The sequence below is a fragment of the Rattus norvegicus genome, chromosome 5 (assembly GCF_021556685.1).
Source record: "Rattus norvegicus strain SHRSP/BbbUtx chromosome 5, alternate assembly SHRSP_T2T, whole genome shotgun sequence".
Classification (NCBI taxonomy): Eukaryota; Metazoa; Chordata; class Mammalia; order Rodentia; family Muridae; genus Rattus; species Rattus norvegicus.
The window spans coordinates 162333745-162347063 of NC_141538.1; the positions used below are offsets into that span (position 1 = coordinate 162333745).

The 13319-nt window shown below is 41.2% G+C and overlaps 1 protein-coding gene across 3 annotated transcripts in view; it reads left to right on the forward strand.

The window, feature by feature from the left end:
* Aadacl4fm1 (AADACL4 family member 1) overlaps nucleotides 1-13319 on the forward strand; it is a 93223-nt gene that overhangs the window by 35827 nt on the left and 44077 nt on the right. The window lies entirely within an intron of this gene.

A 13319-nucleotide genomic window follows, 5' to 3' on the forward strand; every position in this document is an offset into this window, starting at 1 on the left:
GAGATCCCATTTGTCGATTCTTGATCTTAGAGCATAAACCATTGGTGTTTTGTTCAGGAAATTTTCTCCAGTGCCCATGTGTTCGAGATGCTTCCCCACTTTCTTTATTTCTTCCTTGCCCAGGTTATCGTTGAGTAGAGCATTGTTCAACTTCCACGTATATGTGGGCGTTCTTCCCTCATTGTTGTTGAAGACCAGCTTTAGGCCGTGGTGGTCTGATAGGATGCATGGGATTATTTCTATCTTTCTGTATCTGTTGAGGCCTGTTTTATGACCAATTATATGGTCAATTTTGGAGTAAGTACCATGAGGTAGTGAGAAGAATGTATATCCTTTTGCTTTAGGATAGAATGCTCTATAAATATCTGTTAAGTCCATTTGGTTCATGAATTCTCTTAGTCTGTCTATGTCTCTGTTTAATTTCTGTTCACATCACCTGTCCATTGATGTTAGTGGGGTGTTGAAATCTCCTACTAAGTATTGTGTGAGGTGCAATATGTGTTTTGAGCTTTAGTAAGGTTTCTTTTATGTATGTAGGTGCACTTGTATTTGGAGCATAGATATTTAGGATTGAGAGTTCATCTTGGTGGATTTTTCCTTTGATGAATATGAAGTGTCCTTCCTTATCTTTTTTGATGACTTTTAGCTGAAAATCAATTTTATTCGATATTAGAATGGCTACTCCAGCTTGCTTCTCCCGACCATTTGCTTGGAAAGTTGTTTTCCAACCTTTCACTCTGAGGTAGTATCTGTCTTTGTCTCTGAGGTGTGTTTTCTGTAGGCAGCAGAGTGCAGGTTCCTCATTGCATATCCAGTTTGTTAATCTATGTCTTTTTATTGGGGAGTTGAGACCATTGATGTTGAGAGATATTAAGGAATAGTGATTATTGCTTCCTGTTATATTCATATTTGGATGTGAGTTTATGTTTGTGTGCTTTTCTTGTCTTTGTTTTGTTGCCAAGACGATTAGTTTCTTGCTTTTTCTAGGGTGTAGCTTGCCTCCTTATGTTGGGCTTTACCATTTATTATCCTTTGTAGCGCTGGATTTGTAGAAAGATATTGTGAAATTTGGTTTTGTCATGGAATATCTTGGTTTCTCCATCTATGTTAATTGAGAGTTTTGCAGGATACAGTAACCTGGGCCTGCATTTGTGTTCCCTTAGTGTCTGTATGACATCTGTCCAGGATCTTCTGGCTTTCATAGTCTCTGGTGAGAAGTCTGGTGTGATTCTGATAGGTCTGCCTTTATATGTTACTTGACCTTTTTCCCTTACTGCTTTTAATATTCTTTCTTTATTTTGTGCGTTTGGTGTTTTGACTATTATGTGACGGGAGGTGTTTCTTTTCTGGTCCAATCTATTTGGAGTTTTGTAGGCTTCCTTTATGTTTATGGGCATTTCTTTCTTTAGGTTAGGGAAGTTTTCTTCTACGATTTTGTTGAAGATATTTACTGGTCCTTTGAGTTGGGAGTCTTTACTCTCTTCTATACCTTTTATCCTTACATTGGATCTTCTCATTGAGTCCTGGATTTCCTATATGTTTTGGACCAGTAGCTTTTTCCGTTTTACATTATCTTTGACCGTTGTGTCGATGATTTCTATGGAATCTTCTGCTCCTGAGATTCTCTCTTCCATCTCTTGCATTCTGTTAGTGATGCTTGTATCTACGGCTCCTTGTCTCTTCCTTTGGTTTTCTATATCCAGGGTTGTTTCCCTGTGTCATTTCTTTATTGCCTCTATTTCCATTTTTAACTCCTTCACCTGTTTTGTGTGTGTGTGTGTGTGTGTGTGTGTGTGTGTGTGTGTGTGTGTGTGTTTTCCTGGAATTCTTTCAGGGATTTTTGTAATTCCTCTCTATAGGCTTCTAGTTGTTTATTTGTGTTGTCCTGTGTTTCTCTAAGGGAGTTCTTCATGTCTTTCTTGAAGTCCTCCAGCATTATGATCAAATGTGATTTTAAATCTAGATCTTGCTTTTCTGGTGTGTTTGGATATTCAGTGTTTGCTTTGGTGGGAGAATTGGGCTCCGATGATGCCGTGTAGTCTTGGTTTCTGTTGCTTGGGTTTCCGCGCTTTCCTCTCACCATCAGATTGTCTCTGGTGTTATCTTGTTCTGCTATTTCTGACAGTGGCTCGACTGTCCTATAGGCCGGTGTGTCAGGAGTACTGTAGACCTGTTTTCCTGTTTTCTGTCAGCCAGTTATGGGAACAGAGTGTTCTGCTTTTGGGTGTGTAGTCTTTCTTGTCTACAGGTCTTCAGCAGTTCTTGTGGGCCTGTGTCCTTAGTCCACCCGGCAGGTTGCTTGGAGCAGAAAATTTGGTGTAACCTGTGGCCCCCTGGTTCATGTTGCTCGTGGGTGTCTGCTTTTGAGCTCTCAGTGAGGGCGGCACCCAGGAGGGCCTGTGATGTCTTTTCCCTGAGCCCCTGTGCACCGGGGTCCCAGATGACGTTAGGTGTTTTCCTCTGGAGTCAGAAATGTGGGCAGAATGTAGTCTCTTCTGGCTTCCTACTCGTGTCTGCCCCTCTGAAGGTTTAGCTCTCCCTCCCATAGGATTTGGGTGCAGAGAACTGTTGACTGGGTCCCCTCATGTCCGTGCGGTGTCTGGACAGTGGGGGACCTGCCACTCAAGTGCCCCTATCTTCTGGTTCCCAAAGGCCATATACAGTTTCCTCTTGTGCCAGGGATGTGGGCAGGGGTTAGCAATATTGGTGGTCTCTCCCGCTCTGCAGTCTCAGGAGTGCCCACCTGTCTGGGCAGTGACTTCTGTCTCCCAAGGGGTTTGGTAGCAGTGAGCTGTGGGCCGGGATCCGAGATGTGATTTTTTAAATTATAATCTTTCTTTTGGGGTGTGTTGGCTTAACCAGGGCATGCTGTAGTAGGAGAACTGGGTTATGATGACACCATGTATCCTTGATTTCTGTTGTTCAGTTTCTTGTGCTTGCCTGTTGACATCTGGGTATCTCTGGTGTTAGTTGGTCTTGCTGTCTCTGACTGTATCCTGTCCCTCCTCTGAGCCTATGAGCCTGTGATCTTAGGTCTGTCAGTACTCCTGGTAGACAAACTCTTTCAGGACAGGATTTGGGTACGGAGAACTGTGCCACAGGGTTAACTCTGGTGTGCAGATTGGATTATGAATACTGGAAGGCTTTATTTTTATTATTTTTATTTACATTCTAGTTGTCCCCCCCCCCGTCTTCTCTTCCAAAGTTTCTCATCCTATTCCTCCTCCCCCTTGCTTCCAAGAGGGTGTTCCCCATGACATCAGACTTCCCCATTCCATGCTGTGTCAAGTCTCTTGAGGATTAAGCACATATTCTCTAGGCAGACCTTTGCTATATTTTGGCCAGGGGCCTTGGACTGGCCAGTGTATGCTCCTGGCCTCTGGAAGCTTCCTTAAGTTGAGACTGCTACTCTTCCTATGGGGTCATTCTCCCCTTCAGCTCCTTCAATCCTTCTCCTAATTCAACTATAGGGTTCCTGACTCCAGTTCACAGGGTCAGGGTCTGTCTCAATCAGTTGCTGGGATGGCATCTCAGAGGACAGCCATGCTAGGCTCCTGTCTGTAAGCACATCATAGCATCAGTAATAGTGTCAGGCCTTGGTGCCCTCCCATCCCATGTATCTCAAATGCAGTGCAATTACTGGGAATGTGTTTTTAAGACATAAATGCACTCCTGCATATATAATCAATTTCCCTTTGTTTAGAGTAAGTGTTGTAATGGATGTAATCACAAGGCTGACTTTGAAGTACAAGTCTGAATTGAAGTCTAATGATTTCCTGGGCCTTTGGAAATTCTAGAGTGTCAACTTCATGAAAAGGAGGCTGCCCACTGAGTGTAAGCTCAAGTCCACCAATCACAACATTAGGTTTCTGTGATGGCCACACTCCACTCTGGGAATTCATAATGCTTAGCCCACACTACATCAGTCTCAGTGTTTGCAGCTTTAAAAAGCAAAAATAAGTCTTTTTCTGCTTCTCTTGGGTAGGATCCTGGATAGAACTTCACAAGATTCCTTTCTCTGAGGGTCTTCTTAGCTCCAATCCAGGGTCAGCCAGCTTTGATACCTCAAAGCTCATGTAGGAGAGGATCATTTGAGAAGCCTCAGGAATTGCTAGTTATCTCTCTAAGCAGTGGATCTCAACTTTCCTAATGCTGTAACCCTTTAATACAGTTCCTCATGTTGTGACCCCTGACCATAAAATTACTTTCATTGCTGCTTTATAACTATATTTTTCTAGTTATACATTTGCATGTAAAATGTTTTTGATAGTTTTAGGGGACCTCTGTGAAAAAAATTGATCCCTCAAAGGATCTCAACCTACAGGATGAAAAGAGCTAATCAAAAGTCTTTAGTATTTATCTCAATAGAGTTAGGAATAATTGTGTGGAACGTCAAAGGACTCAATGCTTCTGCCTTTGTATCAGAGTTGCTGTAGAAGATGAAAAACGCTATTCCTGGATCCTCCCATATTTTATCTACACGGATAAGAGACAGAACAAGCTCAGAAAGTGTACTCTCCTTGGACAATGAGAAGATCAGGCTATGGAGTAGGAAAAAGATAGGTAAGGAAGGGGCATGTAGGTACTCAAACCCCATGGGGGAGAGAGCTGGACCCTCAGAAGTGCAGATACTCCTGAGAACTCAGAGGAGACTACTCTCTGCCCATATTCCCCACCCAAAAGGAAATTGCCTCATGCATCTGTGCCCCCTGGGCACAGGTACATAGGAGTAGTTACGGGCAGGACCCTTTGGGTTTCTACCTGCTGAGAGCTGAAAGCCAGTCACCAGGAGAGCCTACATACCTGAGAGCAGACACAAGACCAACTTTTCTGCTTTAAGTGACCTGCTGGGTGGACTCAGATCACACAAAGGCAGAAGGCCTCTGGGGCAGGGCACTTCCAGTTTCTGGCTGTTCCTGGAACTGAACTGAACTGATCCAACAGCTCTCTGCACTCAAATCCCATGGGGGAAAGAGCTGGACCCTCAGAAGCGCAGACACTCCTGAGAACTCAGAGGAGACTACTCTCTTCCCACATTCCAGAAGCAAGAGGAAATCACCTAGTGCCATCTATGCCCTCTGTAGTCAAGCCACTGTCAGAGACAGCAAGACAGGCTAATACCAGAGACAACCTGATGGCGAGAGGCAAGCACAGAAACCTAAGCAACAGAAACCAAGACTACTTGGTATCATCAGAGCCCAGTTCTCCCACCAAAGCAAATACTGGATATCCAAACACACTGAAAAAAAACAGGATTTAGATATAAAATCACATTTTATGATGATGATGGTGGACTTAAGAAGGACATAAATAACTCCCTTAGTGAAATACAGGACAACACAAGTAAATAAGTAGGAGCCTTTAAAGAGGAAACACAAAAATCCCTTAAATAGTTAAAGGAAACCACAACCCAGCAGATGAAGGACTTGAACAAAATCATCAAGGATTTAAAAATGGAAATAGAACCAGTAAAGAAGACACAAAGTTAGACAACGCTGGAGATAGAAAACCTAAGGAAAACATAGTCTAGTTACATAAAATCTAAAGATGAGTTCCCATAAGTATAAGGTTGATTGTCCATAGTTAACTTAGTATTACCCTTGAATTTGTTTGTATATTTAAAACAAAGAAATTCAAAGAAATATTAAAAAACCCAAGAGATATTTTCTGGATGAAAAGATCACTGGATTATATTTATCTACTGGGAACTTGGCTGAGGTGCTTAAAAATTTTTTTCTTTCAGGTATCCCTGGAAATCTATTGCTTATATGAGGCACAGGGAGTCTCCTAAGAATAATCTTAAAGTAATGGTTAGATGAATAGATACATCTGGACTCTTTTCAAAACGAGGACCTGTGGAGCTTATGTGTGTGTCTTTCAGATTGAGATCCTACTGTTTGAAAAGATTGTCACAAAAGTATTGTGTAAATTTCCTCATACTACTAAAATCTTATTTTGAGCCATTTTTAGTGCCATGACAAAGAAGGAGGAACCCTTCCTTTTATTCCTTGAATACACAAAAAATAATGTGCCTTTATTTTTTTCTCCATCTTTATTAACTTGGGTATTTCTTATTTACATTTCGATTGTTAATCCCTTTCCCCTTTTCCAGGCCAACATCCCCCTAACCCTTCCTACTCCCCTTCTATATGGGTATTCCACTCCCCATCCTTCCCCCATTACCACCCTCCCCCCAATAATCACATTGACTGGGGGTTCAGTCTTGGCAGGACCAAGGGCTTCCCCTTCCACTGGTGCTCTTACTAGGCTATCCATTGCTACCTATGAGGTTGGAGCCCAGGGTCAGTTCATGTATAGTTTTTAGGTCATGGCTTAGTCCCTGGAAGTTCTGGTTGGTTGGCATTGTTCTTCATATGAGGTCTCGAGCCCCTTCAAGCTCTTCCAGACCTTTCTCTGATTCCTTCAACGGGGGTCCCGTTCTCAGTTCAGTGGATTGCTGCTGGCATTCGCCTATGTATTTGCTGTATTCTGGCTGTGTCTCTCAGGAGAGATCTACATCCAGTTCCTGTCAGCCTGCACTTCTTTGCTTCATCCATCTTATCTAATTGGGTGGCTTTATATGTATAGGCCACATGTGGGGCAGGCTCTGAATGGGTGTTCCTTCTGCCTCTGTTCTAAACTTTGCCTCCCTATTCCCTCCCAAGGGTTTTCTTTTTCCCCTTTTAAAGAAGGAGTGAAGCATTCACATTTTGGTCATCCTTCTTGAGTTTCATGTGTTCTGTGCATCTAGGGTAATTCGAGCATTTGGGCTAATATCCATTTATTAATGAGTGCATACCATGTATGTTTTTCTGTGATTGAGTTACCTCACTCAGGATGATATTTTCCAGTTCCATCCATTTCCCTATGAATTTTGGAAAGTCATTGTTTTTGATAGCTGAGTAGTATTCCATTGTGTAGATGCACCACATTTTCTGTATCCATTCCTCTGTTGAAGGGGATCTGGGTTCTTTCCAGCTTCTGGCTATTATAAATAAGGCTGCTATGAACATAGTGGAGCACATGTCTTTTTTATGTGTTGGGGCATCTTTTGGGTATATGCCCAAGAGTGGTAAAGCTGGGTATTTAGGTAATTCAATGTCCAATTTTCTGAGGAACCTCCAGACTGATTTCCAGAATGGTTATACCAGTCTGCAATCTCACCAGCAATGGAGGAGTGTTCCTCTTTCTCCACATCCTCACCAGCATCTGCTGTTACCTGAGTTTTTGATCTTAGCCATTCTGACTGGTGTGAGGTGAAATCTCAGGGTTGTTTTGATTTGCATTTCCCTCAACACTAAAGATGTTGAACATTTCTTTAGGTGTTTCTCAGCCATTCAGCATTCCTCAGCTGTGAATTCCTTGTTTAGCCCTGAACCCCATTTTTGGATAGGATTATTTGTCTCCCTGCGGTCTAACTTCTTGAGTTCTTTGTATATTTTGGATATAGGCCCTTTATCAGTTGTAGGATTGGTAAAGATCTTTTCTGAATCTGTTGGTTGCAGTTTTGCCCTAACAACAGTGTCCTTTGCCTTACAGAAGCTTTGTAGTTTTATGAGATCCCATTTGTCAATTCTTGATTTTAGAGCATAAGCCATTGGTGTTTTGTTCAGGAAATTTTCTCCAGTGCCCATGTGTTCGAGATGCTTCCCCACTTTTTCTTCTATTAGTTTGAGTGTATCTGATTTAAAGTGGAGGTCCTTGATCCACTTGAACTTAAGCTTTGTACAGGGTGATAAGCATGGATCGATCTCCATTCTTCTACATGCTGACCTCCAGTTGCACCAGCACCATTTGCTGAAAATGCTATCTATTTTCCATTGGTTGGTTTGGCTCCTTTGTCAAAAATCAAGTGCCCATAGGTGTGTGGGTTCATTTCTGGGTCTTCAATTCTATTCCACTAGTCTATCTGTCAGTCTCTGTACCAATACCATGAAGTTTTCATCACTATTTCTCTGTAATACTGCTTGAGTTCAGGGATAGTGATTCCCCCTGAAGTCCTTTTATTGTTGAGGATAGTTTTAGTTATCCTGGGTGTTTTTTTTTTTTTTTTATTAACTTGAGTATTTCTTATATACATTTCGAGTGTTATTCCCTTTCCCGGTTTCCGGGCAAACAGCCCCCTCCCCCCTCCCCTTCCTTATGGGTGTTCCCCTCCCAACCCTCCCCCCATTGCCGCCCTCCCCCCATAGACTAGTTCACTGGGGGTTCAGTCTTAGCAGGAACCAGGGCTTCCCCTTCCACTGGTGCTCTTACTAGGATATTCATTGCTACCTATGAGGTCAGAGTCCAGGGTCAGTCCATGTATAGTCTTTAGGTAGTGGCTTAGTCCCTGGAAGCTCTGGTTACTTGGCATTGTTGTACTTTTGGCGTCTCGAGCCCCTTCAAGCTCTTCCAGTTCTTTCTCTGATTCCTTCAACAGGGGACCTATTCTCAGTTCAGTGGTTTGCTGCTGGCATTCGCCTCTGTATTTGCTGTATTCTGGCTGTGTCTCTCAGGAGCGATCTACATCCGGCTCCTGTCGGTCTGCACTTCTTTGCTTCATCCATCTTGTCTAATTGGGTGGCTGTATATGTATGGGCCACATGTGGGGCAGGCTCTGAATGGGTGTTCCTTCAGTCTCTGTTTTAATCTTTGCCTCTCCCTTCCCTGCCAAGGGTATTCTTTTTCCTCATTTAAAGAAGGAGTGAAGCATTCACATTTTGATCATCCGTCTTGAGTTTTGTTTGTTCTAGGGATCTAGTGTAATTCAAGCATTTGGGCTAATAGCCACTTATCAATGAGTGCATACCATGTATGTCTTTCTGTGATTGGGTTAGCTCACTCAGGATGATATTTTCCAGTTCCAACCATTTGCCTACGAATTTCATAAACTCGTTGTTTTTGATAGCTGAGTAATATTCCATTGTGTAGATGTACCACATTTTCTGTATCCATTCCTCTGTTGAAGGGCATCTGGGTTCTTTCCAGCTTCTGGCTATTATAAATAAGGCTGCAATGAACATAGTGGAGCACGTGTCTCTTTTATATGTTGAGGCATCTTTTGGGTATATGCCCAAGAGAGGTATAGCTGGATCCTCAGGCAGTTCAATGTCCAATTTTCTGAGGAACCTCCAGACTGATTTCCAGAATGGTTTTACCAGTCTGCAATCCCACCAACAATGGAGGAGTGTTCCTCTTTCTCCACATCCTCGCCAGCATCTGCTGTCACCTGAGTTTTTGATCTTAGCCATTCTCACTGGTGTGAGGTGAAATCTCAGGGTTGTTTTGATTTGCATTTCCCTTATGACTAAAGATGTTGAACATTTCTTTAGGTGTTTCTCAGCCATTCGGCATTCCTCAGCTGTGAATTCTTTGTTTAGCTCTGAACCCCATTTTTTAATAGGGTTATTTGTTTCCCTGCGGTCTAACTTCTTGAGTTCTTTGTATATTTTGGATATAAGGCCTTAATCTGTTGTAGGATTGGTAAAGATCTTTTCCCAATCTGTTGGTTGCCGTTTTGTCCTAACCACAGTGTCCTTTGCCTTACAGAAGCTTTGCAGTTTTATGAGATCCCATTTGTCGATTCTTGATCTTAGAGCATAAGCCATTGGTGTTTTGTTCAGGAAATTTTTTCCAGTGCCTATGTGTTCCAGATGCTTCCCTAGTTTTTCTTCTATTAGTTTGAGTGTGTCTGGTTTGATGTGGAGGTCCTTGATCCACTTGGACTTAAGCTTTGTACAGGGTGATAAGCATGGATCGATCTGCATTCTTCTACATGTTGCCCTCCAGTTGAACCAGCACCATTTGCTGAAAATGCTATCTTTTTTCCATTGGATGGTTTTGGCTCCTTTGTCAAAAATCAAGGGACCATAGGTGTGTGGGTTCATTTCTGGGTCTTCAATTCTATTCCATTGGTCTATCTGTCTGTCTCTGTACCAATACCATGCAGTTTTTATCACTATTGCTCTGTAATACTGCTTGAGTTCAGGGATAGTGATTCCCCCTGAAGTCCTTTTATTGTTGAGGATAGCTTTAGCTATCCTGGGTTTTTTGTTATTCCAGATGAATTTGCAAATTGTTCTGTCTAACTCTTTGAAGAATTGGATTGGTATTTTGATGGGGATTGCATTGAATCTGTAGATTGCTTTTGGTAAAATGGCCATTTTTACTATATTAATCCTGCCAATCCATGAGCATGGGAGATCTTTCCATCTTCTGAGGTCTTCTTCAATTTCTTTCCTCAGTGACTTGAAGTTCTTATTGTACAGATCTTTTACTTGCTTGGTTAAAGTCACACCGAGGTACTTTATATTATTTGGGTCTATTATGAAGGGTGTTGTTTCCCTAATTTCTTTCTCGGCTTGTTTCTCTTTTGTATAGAGGAAGGCAACTGATTTATTTGAGTCAATTTTATACCCAGCCACTTTGCTGAAGTTGTTTATCAGCTTTAGTAGTTCTCTGGTGGAACTTTTGGGATCACTTAAATATACTATCATGTCATCTGCAAATAGTGATATTTTGACCTCTTCTTTTCCGATCTGTATCCCCTTGATCTCCTTTTGTTGTCTGATTGCTCTGGCTAGAACTTCAAGAACTATATTGAATAAGTAGGGAGAGAGTGGGCAGCCTTGTCTAGTCCCTGATTTTAGTGGGATTGCTTCAAGTTTCTCTCCATTTAGTTTAATATAAGCTACTGGTTTGCTGTATATGGCTTTTACTATGTTTAGGTATGGGCCTTGAATTCCTATTCTTTCCAGGACTTTTATCATGAAGGGGTGCTGAATTTTGTCAAATGCTTTCTCAGCATCTAATGAAATGATCATGTGGTTTTGTTCTTTCAGTTTGTTTATATAATGGATCACGTTGATGGTTTTCCGTATATTAAACCATCCCTGCATGCCTGGGATGAAGCCTACTTGATCATGGTGGATGATTGTTTTGATGTGCTCTTGAATTCGGTTTGCCAGAATTTTATTGAGTATTTTTGCGTCGATATTCATAAGGGAAATTGGTCTGAAGTTCTCTTTCTTTGTTGTGTCTTTGTGTGGTTTAGGTATAAGAGTAATTGTGGCTTCGTAGAAGGAATTCGGTAGTGCTCCATCTGTTTCAATTTTGTGGAATAGTTTGGATAATATTGGTATGAGGTCTTCTATGAAGGTTTGATAGAATTCTGCACTAAACCTGTCTGAACCTGGGCTCTTTTTGGTTGGGAGACCTTTAATGACTGCTTCTATTTCCTTAGGAGTTATGCGGTTGTTTAACTGGTTTATCTGTTCCTGATTTAACTTCGATACCTGGTATCTGTCTAGGAAATTGTCCATTTCCTGAAGATTTTCAAATTTTGTTGAATATAGGTTTTTATAGTAAGATCTGATGATTTTTTGAATTTCCTCTGAATCTGTAGTTATGTCTCCCTTTTCATTTCTGATTTTGTTAATTTGGACACACTCTCTGTGTCCTCTCGTTAGTCTGGCTAAGGGTTTATCTCTCTTGTTGATTTTCTCAAAGAACCAACTTTTGATTCTGTTGATTCTTTCTATGGTCCTTTTTGTTTCTACTTGGTTGATTTCAGCTCTGAGTTTGATTATTTCCTGCCTTCTACTCCTCCTGGGTGTATTTGCTTCTTTTTGTTCTAGAGCTTTTAGGTGTGCTGTCAAGCTGCTGACATATGCTCTTTCCTGTTTCTTTCTGCAGGCATTCAGCGCTATGAGTTTTCCTCTTAGCACAGCTTTCATTGTGTCCCATAAGTTTGGGTATGTTGTATCTTCATTTTCATTAAATTCTAAAAAGTTTTTAATTTCTTTCTTTATTTCTTCCTTGACCAGGTTATCATTGAGTAGAGCATTGTTCAATTTCCACGTATATGTGGGCATTCTTCCCTTATTGTTATTGAAGACCAGTTTTAGGCCGTGGTGGTCCGATAACACGCATGGGATTATTTCTATCTTTCTGTACCTGTTGAGGCCCGTTTTTTGACCAATTATATGGTCAATTTTGGAGAAAGTACCATGAGGAGCTGAGAAGAAGGTATATCCTTTTGCTTTAGGATAGAATTTTCTATAAATATCTGTTAAGTCCATTTGGCTCATGACTTCTGTTAGTCTGTCGACATCACTGTTTAATTTCTGCTTCCATGATCTGTCCATTGATGAGAGGGGGGTGTTGAAATCTCCCACTATTATTGTGTGAGGTGCAATGTGTGTTTTGAGCTTTAGTAAGGTTTCTTTTACGTATGTAGGTGCCCTTGTATTTGGGGCATAGATATTTAGGATTGAGAGTTCATCTTGGTGGATTTTTCCTTTGATGAATATGAAGTGTCCTTCCTTATCTTTTTTGATGACTTTTAGTTGGAAATTGATTTTATTTGATATTAGAATGGCTACTCCAGCTTGCTTCTTCTGACCATTTGCTTGGAAAGTTGTTTTCCAGCCTTTCACTCTGAGGTAGTGTCTGTCTTTGTCTCTGAGGTGTGTTTCCTGTAGGCAGCAGAATGCAGGGTCCTCGTTGCGTATCCAGTTTGTTAATCTATGTCTTTTTATTGGGGAGTTGAGGCCATTGATATTGAGAGATATTAAGGAATAGTGATTATTGCTTCCCTTTATGTTCATATTTGGATGTGAGGTTATGTTTGTGTGCTTTCATTCTCTTTGTTTTGTTGCCAAGACGATTAGTTTCTTGCTTCTTCTAGGGTATAGCTTGCCTCCTTATGTTGGGCTTTACCATTTATTATCCTTTGTAGTGCTGGATTTGTAGAAAGATATTGTGTAAATTTGGTTTTGTCATGGAATATCTTGGTTTCTCCATCAATGTTAATTGAGAGTTTTGCTGGATACAGTAACCTGGGCTGGCATTTGTGTTCTCTTAGGGTCTGTATGACATCAGTCCAGGATCTTCTGGCCTTCATAGTTTCTGGCGAGAAGTCTGGTGTGATTCTGATAGGTCTCCCTTTATATGTTACTTGACCTTTTTCCCTTACTGCTTTTAATATTCTTTCTTTATTTTGTGCGTTTGGTGTTTTGACAATTATGTGACGGGAGGTGTTTCTTTTCTGGTCCAATCTATTTGGAGTTCTGTAGGCTTCTTGTATGTCTATGGGTATCTCTTTTTTTAGGTTAGGGAAGTTTTCTTCTATGATTTTGTTGACGATATTTACTGGTCCTTTGAGCTGGGAGTCTTCACTCTCTTCTATACCTATTATCCTTAGGTTTGATCTTCTCATTGAGTCCTGGATTTCCTGTATGTTTTGGACCAGTAGCTTTTTCCGCTTTACATTATCTTTGACAGTTGAGTCAATGATTTCTATGGAATCTTCTGCTCCTGAGATTCTCTCTTCCATC